The 6,858-nt window shown below is 40.4% G+C and overlaps 1 long non-coding RNA gene across 2 annotated transcripts; it reads right to left on the minus strand.

Annotated features, from left to right (window-relative positions):
- Nucleotides 1-237: 237 nt before the first annotated feature.
- On the minus strand, nt 238-6,051 carry LOC128789602 (uncharacterized). 2 transcript variants are annotated; one of them, XR_008431464.1, is made up of 4 exons: nt 5,981-6,051; nt 2,254-2,350; nt 1,506-1,621; nt 238-623 (listed from the first exon to the last, which is right to left on the minus strand). It is a non-coding gene; the product is annotated as an uncharacterized LOC128789602 (long non-coding RNA). The 2 variants fall into 2 exon arrangements; XR_008431463.1 differs by lacking the exon at nt 5,981-6,051 and adding an exon at nt 4,918-4,981.
- Nucleotides 6,052-6,858: the final 807 nt, after the last annotated feature.

Raw genomic sequence — 6,858 nt, forward strand, 5'->3', positions numbered from 1 at the left:
TTTATGGTAATAATGGTTTCGGTTTTTCAGGAAGCACTTTTTGGAAAAGTGTATGACTACTTTAATATTAAAAATGGTTCCTCATAAGAAACAAGAATGTTGTAAGTAATTTGCAAGAAAGAGTATGATAAAAATATGCTCAACTTATTCACTTTTCCATTTTAAATTTATTTTTTCTTTTGGCATAACAGCTGGAAAGAACAATCTTTTTTTTCCATAGGCTAGGCTGTTGCTTGAATGACTGAAATGCATTTTCCCAGGAGAGATGCACAGGTTCATTTCCCATCTGGGTATTTTTCCCCCCTCCTGTTTCCACCTCCCCTCCTCCAGGACCAAAGCAGATTGGTAATGAACCATAGGTTTTCACTGATATAACTCCATACACACCTAAGACATATGTCAAACACAAGAGTGCTCTGTGTGAAGTACAGATCAGCACAAAGATACCTGTGTACCTCTTTCTCAGTCCCTCCCCTAGGCCTGTGTCAGTGGGCTCCAGTAACCATATTTGTAGGATGAAGACACATGGACTTCAGACTGGTATCTCTGGTCAGTGAGGAACAGGGGTTAATCCCTTCAGGAGGAAGAGCACAGATTCCTGTGGAGTCCCTGAGGGAAGAGAGCTGGATGGGGGGGGTACAGAGATGGTATGAGATGAGATCAGGAACAGTCTTCAGGGCAGCCCAGCAGGGGACTGGCCTCGTCCATATGGCAAATATGGCATCCTTGCCAACGCCACTGCAGTCACTGACCTGTTGAACCCATGGCATTTACCAGTGAAATGGTATGGTCTGGCAGCATAATGGGGAGGGCCAAGAACCCAAATTGTGGGGTAGTTTTATTTTAATGAAATAGAAGCTGAAACACTGAACAGGGACTCATATGATGGTGCTCAATCCACAAAATTTTTGCACAGTTCTGGTGCTATTCTATGACTTTTCTCGGTTCACTCTATGTGGAATAATGGCCATAAGATGAATAAGCCTTTTTGTCTCTTTCCAGTCTGGTTAGACTGCAAACTGTTTGTGTCAGTGAAGGACAATGCATTTCTCAGTGCATTGTGCATGAAGGCTTAGTTAAACCTAAAGCCAGTAGAGTATGCAAATAACATTGCTAATAAACACTATTATTTCTGTATCATCTCAAAACTATCATGCTCTAATATTTTTATCGAACCTCTTCACTGGTGGGGACTTTCTCAATCAGAGAGCATTTCATTGACTTGTCCATGATCTTAATATTAATCTGGGAAAGGGCATGGTTCAGGTCTATTAATCTGTGATGTTTCCTCTTAATTTTGAAACACTATCAGTATATTTTGGTTTAATATATATTTGCATTTAATTTTTTTGCCTTAGCCAAAATGTATAAAACATTGGCTATTTCTCATTGGTATATAACTACAGTGTGACAGATAAAATATAAGGGCATGAGGTGTCATGGGACTCTGGAACTGACATGAAGACTGGTTAGTACATAAGAAAATTGTATATGGAAATTCTGACTTTTGCAGCTGGAGCCTTCATTCTGTGGATGTGTTGAGGTGTTTCTCTCCAGAGGCCATTAACACAGGCACTTGGGCTGACTCAGAAGGAAAAACTGGTACTTTTGGAGAATTCTCCTGAGAAAAAGAAGTGTTACAAAGGTGAAACCAATATTTTAACCAGTCCAGCCCTTTTGGAAAGCAATTTTGTGCAGCACAATAAAATTTGGGACCTATAGGTAATGTTTTCATTCCTTCTAAGGCAAGAAAGAAACCACACATAATATATTACAGAGCAGACATGCTAATTTCTAAAGTGATTTTCCAGGCAACTGAGCATGTCCCGTGGGTTCCACCTGCAAGCTGAATGTTTATGTTTAACTTTGGAAAAATCTTTTTTAGGCTACTGAGAAATGAATATGGCTGTGTAAATGCGTATTTTAGAGGTCCAGCAAAGTTCCCCATTACTAAGTGATTTAAGCCATTTTCAGAAGAGAGGTAATCACTGCCCAGCTGTGAGCACACCCTAAACCACTGGAAGAGCCCAGGTGTGTCATCTCAAAGCAAGCAGTGGGCTGAGGACACCGGGACAAATCTGCATGTTCAGCACATCTCAGCCAGCTCTGCCCAGAAAACTGATACAGTACGGTACTTAAACCACCCAAAATACCGAGCTTGACTGTTAATTAAAAATCTGGTTGCTAATTCTGAGCCACTCTGCTCTAAGGAGCAGTAAATATTGATGCAGAGTAGAAGTCAATGCTGAGAACCTTTCACTGTGCGCAGCTAAACAGGCAGTACAGTCAATTTTCCAGGTTGAATCAGGAATCACACCATCTTTGGTGTTGTTATTAACACCTGTAGGACCTAAAGAAAAAAAAAGCCTTCTTTATTTTATTTTTAGCAATATTATCATTTATAGCTCTTCTGTTTGTCAAGAACAGTTTGTAAAAAAGGAACCTTTAAAAGTTCAATAGTTTTTATTTTAAATCAAATAGTTAAGATAGGTTTTAAAAATATTGTGATTTCTACACCAGTTTCACATCATTTTGGGAGCTGACTCTGGATTTTTGAATATTGTTGGCTGTCAATCTTGGACACAAAATCAGAATGCCATTCACATCCTTAGCTAGATGAGTGAGGGAGGTACTGGATACATTTGAAATTGTATTTGGGTGCCTGAGATCTGCACCTAGTTCATGTAACTGATGATAAATATAAATTAACAAATGAAATCATGTTACATATCTATGCACATGAAAAGCAAAAATCTGTAACCTATAGGATACTCTTCTGACCCAGAGGAAAGTAAAAAATCTAAACCAACATAATTCTGAAATCTTCTTTTTCATGAACACACTCAAAGCACAATAGGATTGCACAGGATTTTGTTCTGGTATTGAGCTTTTCAGACTGGAAGATATTCAAAGTCTGCTCAATGTAACCTTAGTACAGGCAATAACTTAGACAAGTTTTTAGTAAATTTCTCTGGTTTTGATGCTACTTCAGCTTTTTGACCCCCATAGCAGGTAATTATGGAAACACTTCTAATTTCTCACTGCAGAGTGTTTAAAATTCACACTCTTCTAGTCAACTTAGATTGGAGATGAGGTAAGGTAATCACTTGGGGTGAACACTGCATTAAAGAGCCTTGGCAAAAATGAGATGTCCTCTAGACAAGAAAAGAGAAGTTTGGCTGGAGGTATTCAAACAGGTCTATGAAGACAGGTGACTGCATCTGGGCAGAGATGTTTCTAGAGTGAGAGGTACATTCTAAAATCAAAAATCTGTATTAATTTTCCCTCCAGATTAGAAGTCACAAGGAATCTTCTTTTTTGACTTTAGAATGATAAAAAATAGGTTGATCAGAATAGGTTCTTTTCAGTTCTAAAGTACAAAAAACATAATCTGTGATTTCTAAAAATCACCTTAAAATATTTAAAAATCATCCTAATTGAGGCTCTGGTTCACTTCATTTTTAAAGGTAATATTTCTTTGTCAGCTAGCCTCAAATTAAATATTGCAAAGTCTCACCATTTTCCAGTGTAGAAGACACAACTCTAGATGAGTTTCTATTTTGTCTGGATTTCCCATCCTTCCATTTCTGATGTGCTTACATGAGGGTATTTTTAGGACTTTATATTTTCCTAGTTTAGTAGCATCAAAGTGCTGTGAATAGCTTAACAATTCACTGGAACGTTACAGTATCTTAACCTGAGAGAGCAGACTCCTAATTAAAAACTAGGTACAAACTGCAGCCTTGTCAGAGTGATTTTATTATCCTGATTGCATCAATTTTGACCCTCTATGAGGCTGTGCTTTTTGGGACATCAGGAGTCTAACAACTGAAAACAAGCAGAAGACAGCTGCTTTTGGTTCACAGAAGTCTCTGGATATATTTAGCAATTCAGCCTTCAAAGGAAGCTGTTTTGCTGGTACTGTTGTAAGATGCATCATTTCTCTGTAGGACCCACATGTTTGCCTTAATCTGATAGAGTTCTCCTTTCTGTTCTTAACCTACTTCCTTTCCAAGAGGTAAGGGAACTTTAGCAGCAGCCGTCAATAGCAAATGAAGTGGGAGGAAGCAAAGAATGAAAAATAGGCTGTGATTTATAAAAAGAATGTAAAAATCTGTGATTATATAATGATGCACAGAATATGCCAGCTACCAAAGAAAACTATGACATCACTGTTAACTTAGTGAGCTCTCTATTTATCTCCACTCTGACATAAAGACAGCTTCTGAAGTAGTTTGAAGCCCATAATCTTTAAGTTGCAGTTGAGAAATGATCCCTCAGTCCAAATTGAAGTCCAAACTGAAGAAAGAGAGCTTGTTATCTGAGGGAAAGTGATTGATCCTAAGCTAGCTTATATTCATTCTGTTTTGAATTAGAATATGAAATGAAATTCCATATAGAGGTAGGGGCTGATGTGGAATGTCCCCTGGAGTTTTTGAATTAAGAAAATAAACTAATGGAAGGTGGATTAAACCAGAAGACTTAATTGTGAATCAATGTTAAAGAGTGACCACATACAACAAAGAATTCTGAAAACCTAATGTTTCTTAGAAGGGGAAAAGTCCTTAGGTACATGGATGGGGTTTGCCTCCTGTGGTAAAAGAGCAAGGGTTGGAAAACAGATCTGTATCTTTAAATTATTTCTCTGCTGCTCTGCAAGGACAGAGGGTGACAGCTGTGTCCATGAACTCCCCATCCTCCTGTTTTGGTGCTTTGTGAAGCCAGTAGGGAGCCCTCCTGGCCACATGTGAGCAGCCTCTCCATCTGCAATCCTCAGTAGGCCAATCAAGCTGGCCCTGCATGAGGTAAGATGGACAGTCCCCCTGTGTGCCCCGAACTCCCTCTGAAATTTCAGCAGATCAATGCCGCTGTGGTTTTTAATTACTCCTTTGATTCATCATTATTTCATGGACTTACACACGCCCTGCAGGACACAGCATCACAGAGCACAAATAAATAGCCACAGAGCCCTTGAGGTGCTGCAGTCACCCTCCAGAGGGAAATGTCATAGTGGCAGGCTCCTTTCCCTGGGTAAAGTGACCTCAGGGTTTCCAGGCCAGTTTCAGTCTCAACTGAGACACAAGAGCAGCCACTTCACCTCCCTGTTCTGGGGTGAGAGCTCTTATATTTCATAATGAAACTTATTCCTGTCGCCAAGCGCAGGCACAGAAATCAGAACGGATGGTGGGGCTTCTGCTCTTATTTCTTTTCTGAAGAGGAAACCAATCTATCCTTGCAGTTCCTGCATAGTAGTAATCTATAAATATTTGAGCACAGTGCAGCACAGGGTCCACCCACAGAAGACAGTGAAGGCATCCTGAGAGGTGCTCAAACAGACCTGGACTCTAAAGCACTCACTGGCTTGCCAAAAAGAAACACTTCCTGAAGGCTACCTGCAGCATGATCTGCTGCAGAGGTTGTTCTTACACATGTTAGCAGTGCTATCTGATGGACAGTCTTAAAGAGAGAATATCTCTCTGTCCTTTCATTTCTTCTCCAAATCTCCTGGTTATGTACAGAGTAAGGAGAATGGAGCAGATTTTTGGTTTAATTTGTGAGCCAATGTGGCTTATCAGAGAGAAAGCATTTATCACATGAGGAGCACAAACTAGATAGGGCTGTGGGGAGGAAATATGACAAAAATTATCAAATTTTTATTGGAGCTCTTTAGTGAATTAATAGCCAAAATGCAGATTTTGATCAATGAAGAATATCACTTTTGATTGATAGTGGGGTAAAAAATATCATAAACTGCAGCCCTTGGAAGATGATGCCAGATGTCTGCCACCACACTTGCAATGCAGCATGCAGTAGTGTTCTGATGTACAGCACTGGGATCTGTGCATCAGCAGGGCAAATTCTCCCTGAGGGGAAAGATCTGCTTTCTCAAAACACCACTGCAGAGGGAGGCATAAAAGATGAGGCAAACCACAAGTGCATGCTCTGTAGAAGAAAACAGATCTGGGAGAGAGCTGCTTACACTTCTCCACATCAATCATTCGTGGTACTTCCTTCCTAGCAGCAGAGAGATGAGACACCATGACACAGAAGATGCTTCAACATGTAATTGTAAGCACATGAGCAGTAGTCTCCTTGGGAGTGATTCCATGTGGGTTTCACAAGCACATTTCCCTGAGCCTGCTCCACTGCTACTTGAGTGGTACTTGTAAGGTCAGTGACCACCGTGTCACAGAAGCTTGGAGAGAATGGGCAGAGGAGGTACTGCCTCACCTGCTTCCATGCACAGATACTGCACAGTGGACATGAACTTCTCTAGCTCAGGAGGCCTGAGGTAGAAAAATGTCTCTCTCAGAGCTCACTGAAGATCAGTGGATGTCTTTCCTCTTTCCTTTCTGAAATATCTTTCCGTCCATACTGCAAATGATGTGTACAGCTGCCACCTCAACAGACCTTTGACTAAGCATGGGAGCCGGTCTGTGTTGGCTGTAGTTAATGGGAATAGGAACGCCCTTGGCAAATCTGTATGTGCCCAAGCATGATAAAGCAGTATCTGTGTAAGAAGGCTCAGTGGATGGAAGAAAAGGAGATATTCCTCATAAATATTTCTTCACTGTAGTTTTGATTCAGGTTTTGGACATCCTGTGCAGAAGCTTAATGTGGTCTTTTCCAGTGGCAGGTGATATAGAAAAGAATAGTCTAAGCTGCTACTTTCATCATTGAAAAAAAAAAAAAAAAAATCAAGGCTTGACTCTGGGTATCTCTGTGCCTTTTTTTTGCCCCCAAAATGTTCTGGTTGAAGAGACTCTGTTCTTCCCACACTTAAAGCAGTATCTGTCCTTGGGTAGCTGGCACTATCTGACTATGCTCTGTGGAGAGGTGTGATAGGGAAAGTCATGG

The sequence above is a fragment of the Vidua chalybeata genome, chromosome 6 (genome assembly GCF_026979565.1).
Source record: "Vidua chalybeata isolate OUT-0048 chromosome 6, bVidCha1 merged haplotype, whole genome shotgun sequence".
Classification (NCBI taxonomy): Eukaryota; Metazoa; Chordata; class Aves; order Passeriformes; family Viduidae; genus Vidua; species Vidua chalybeata.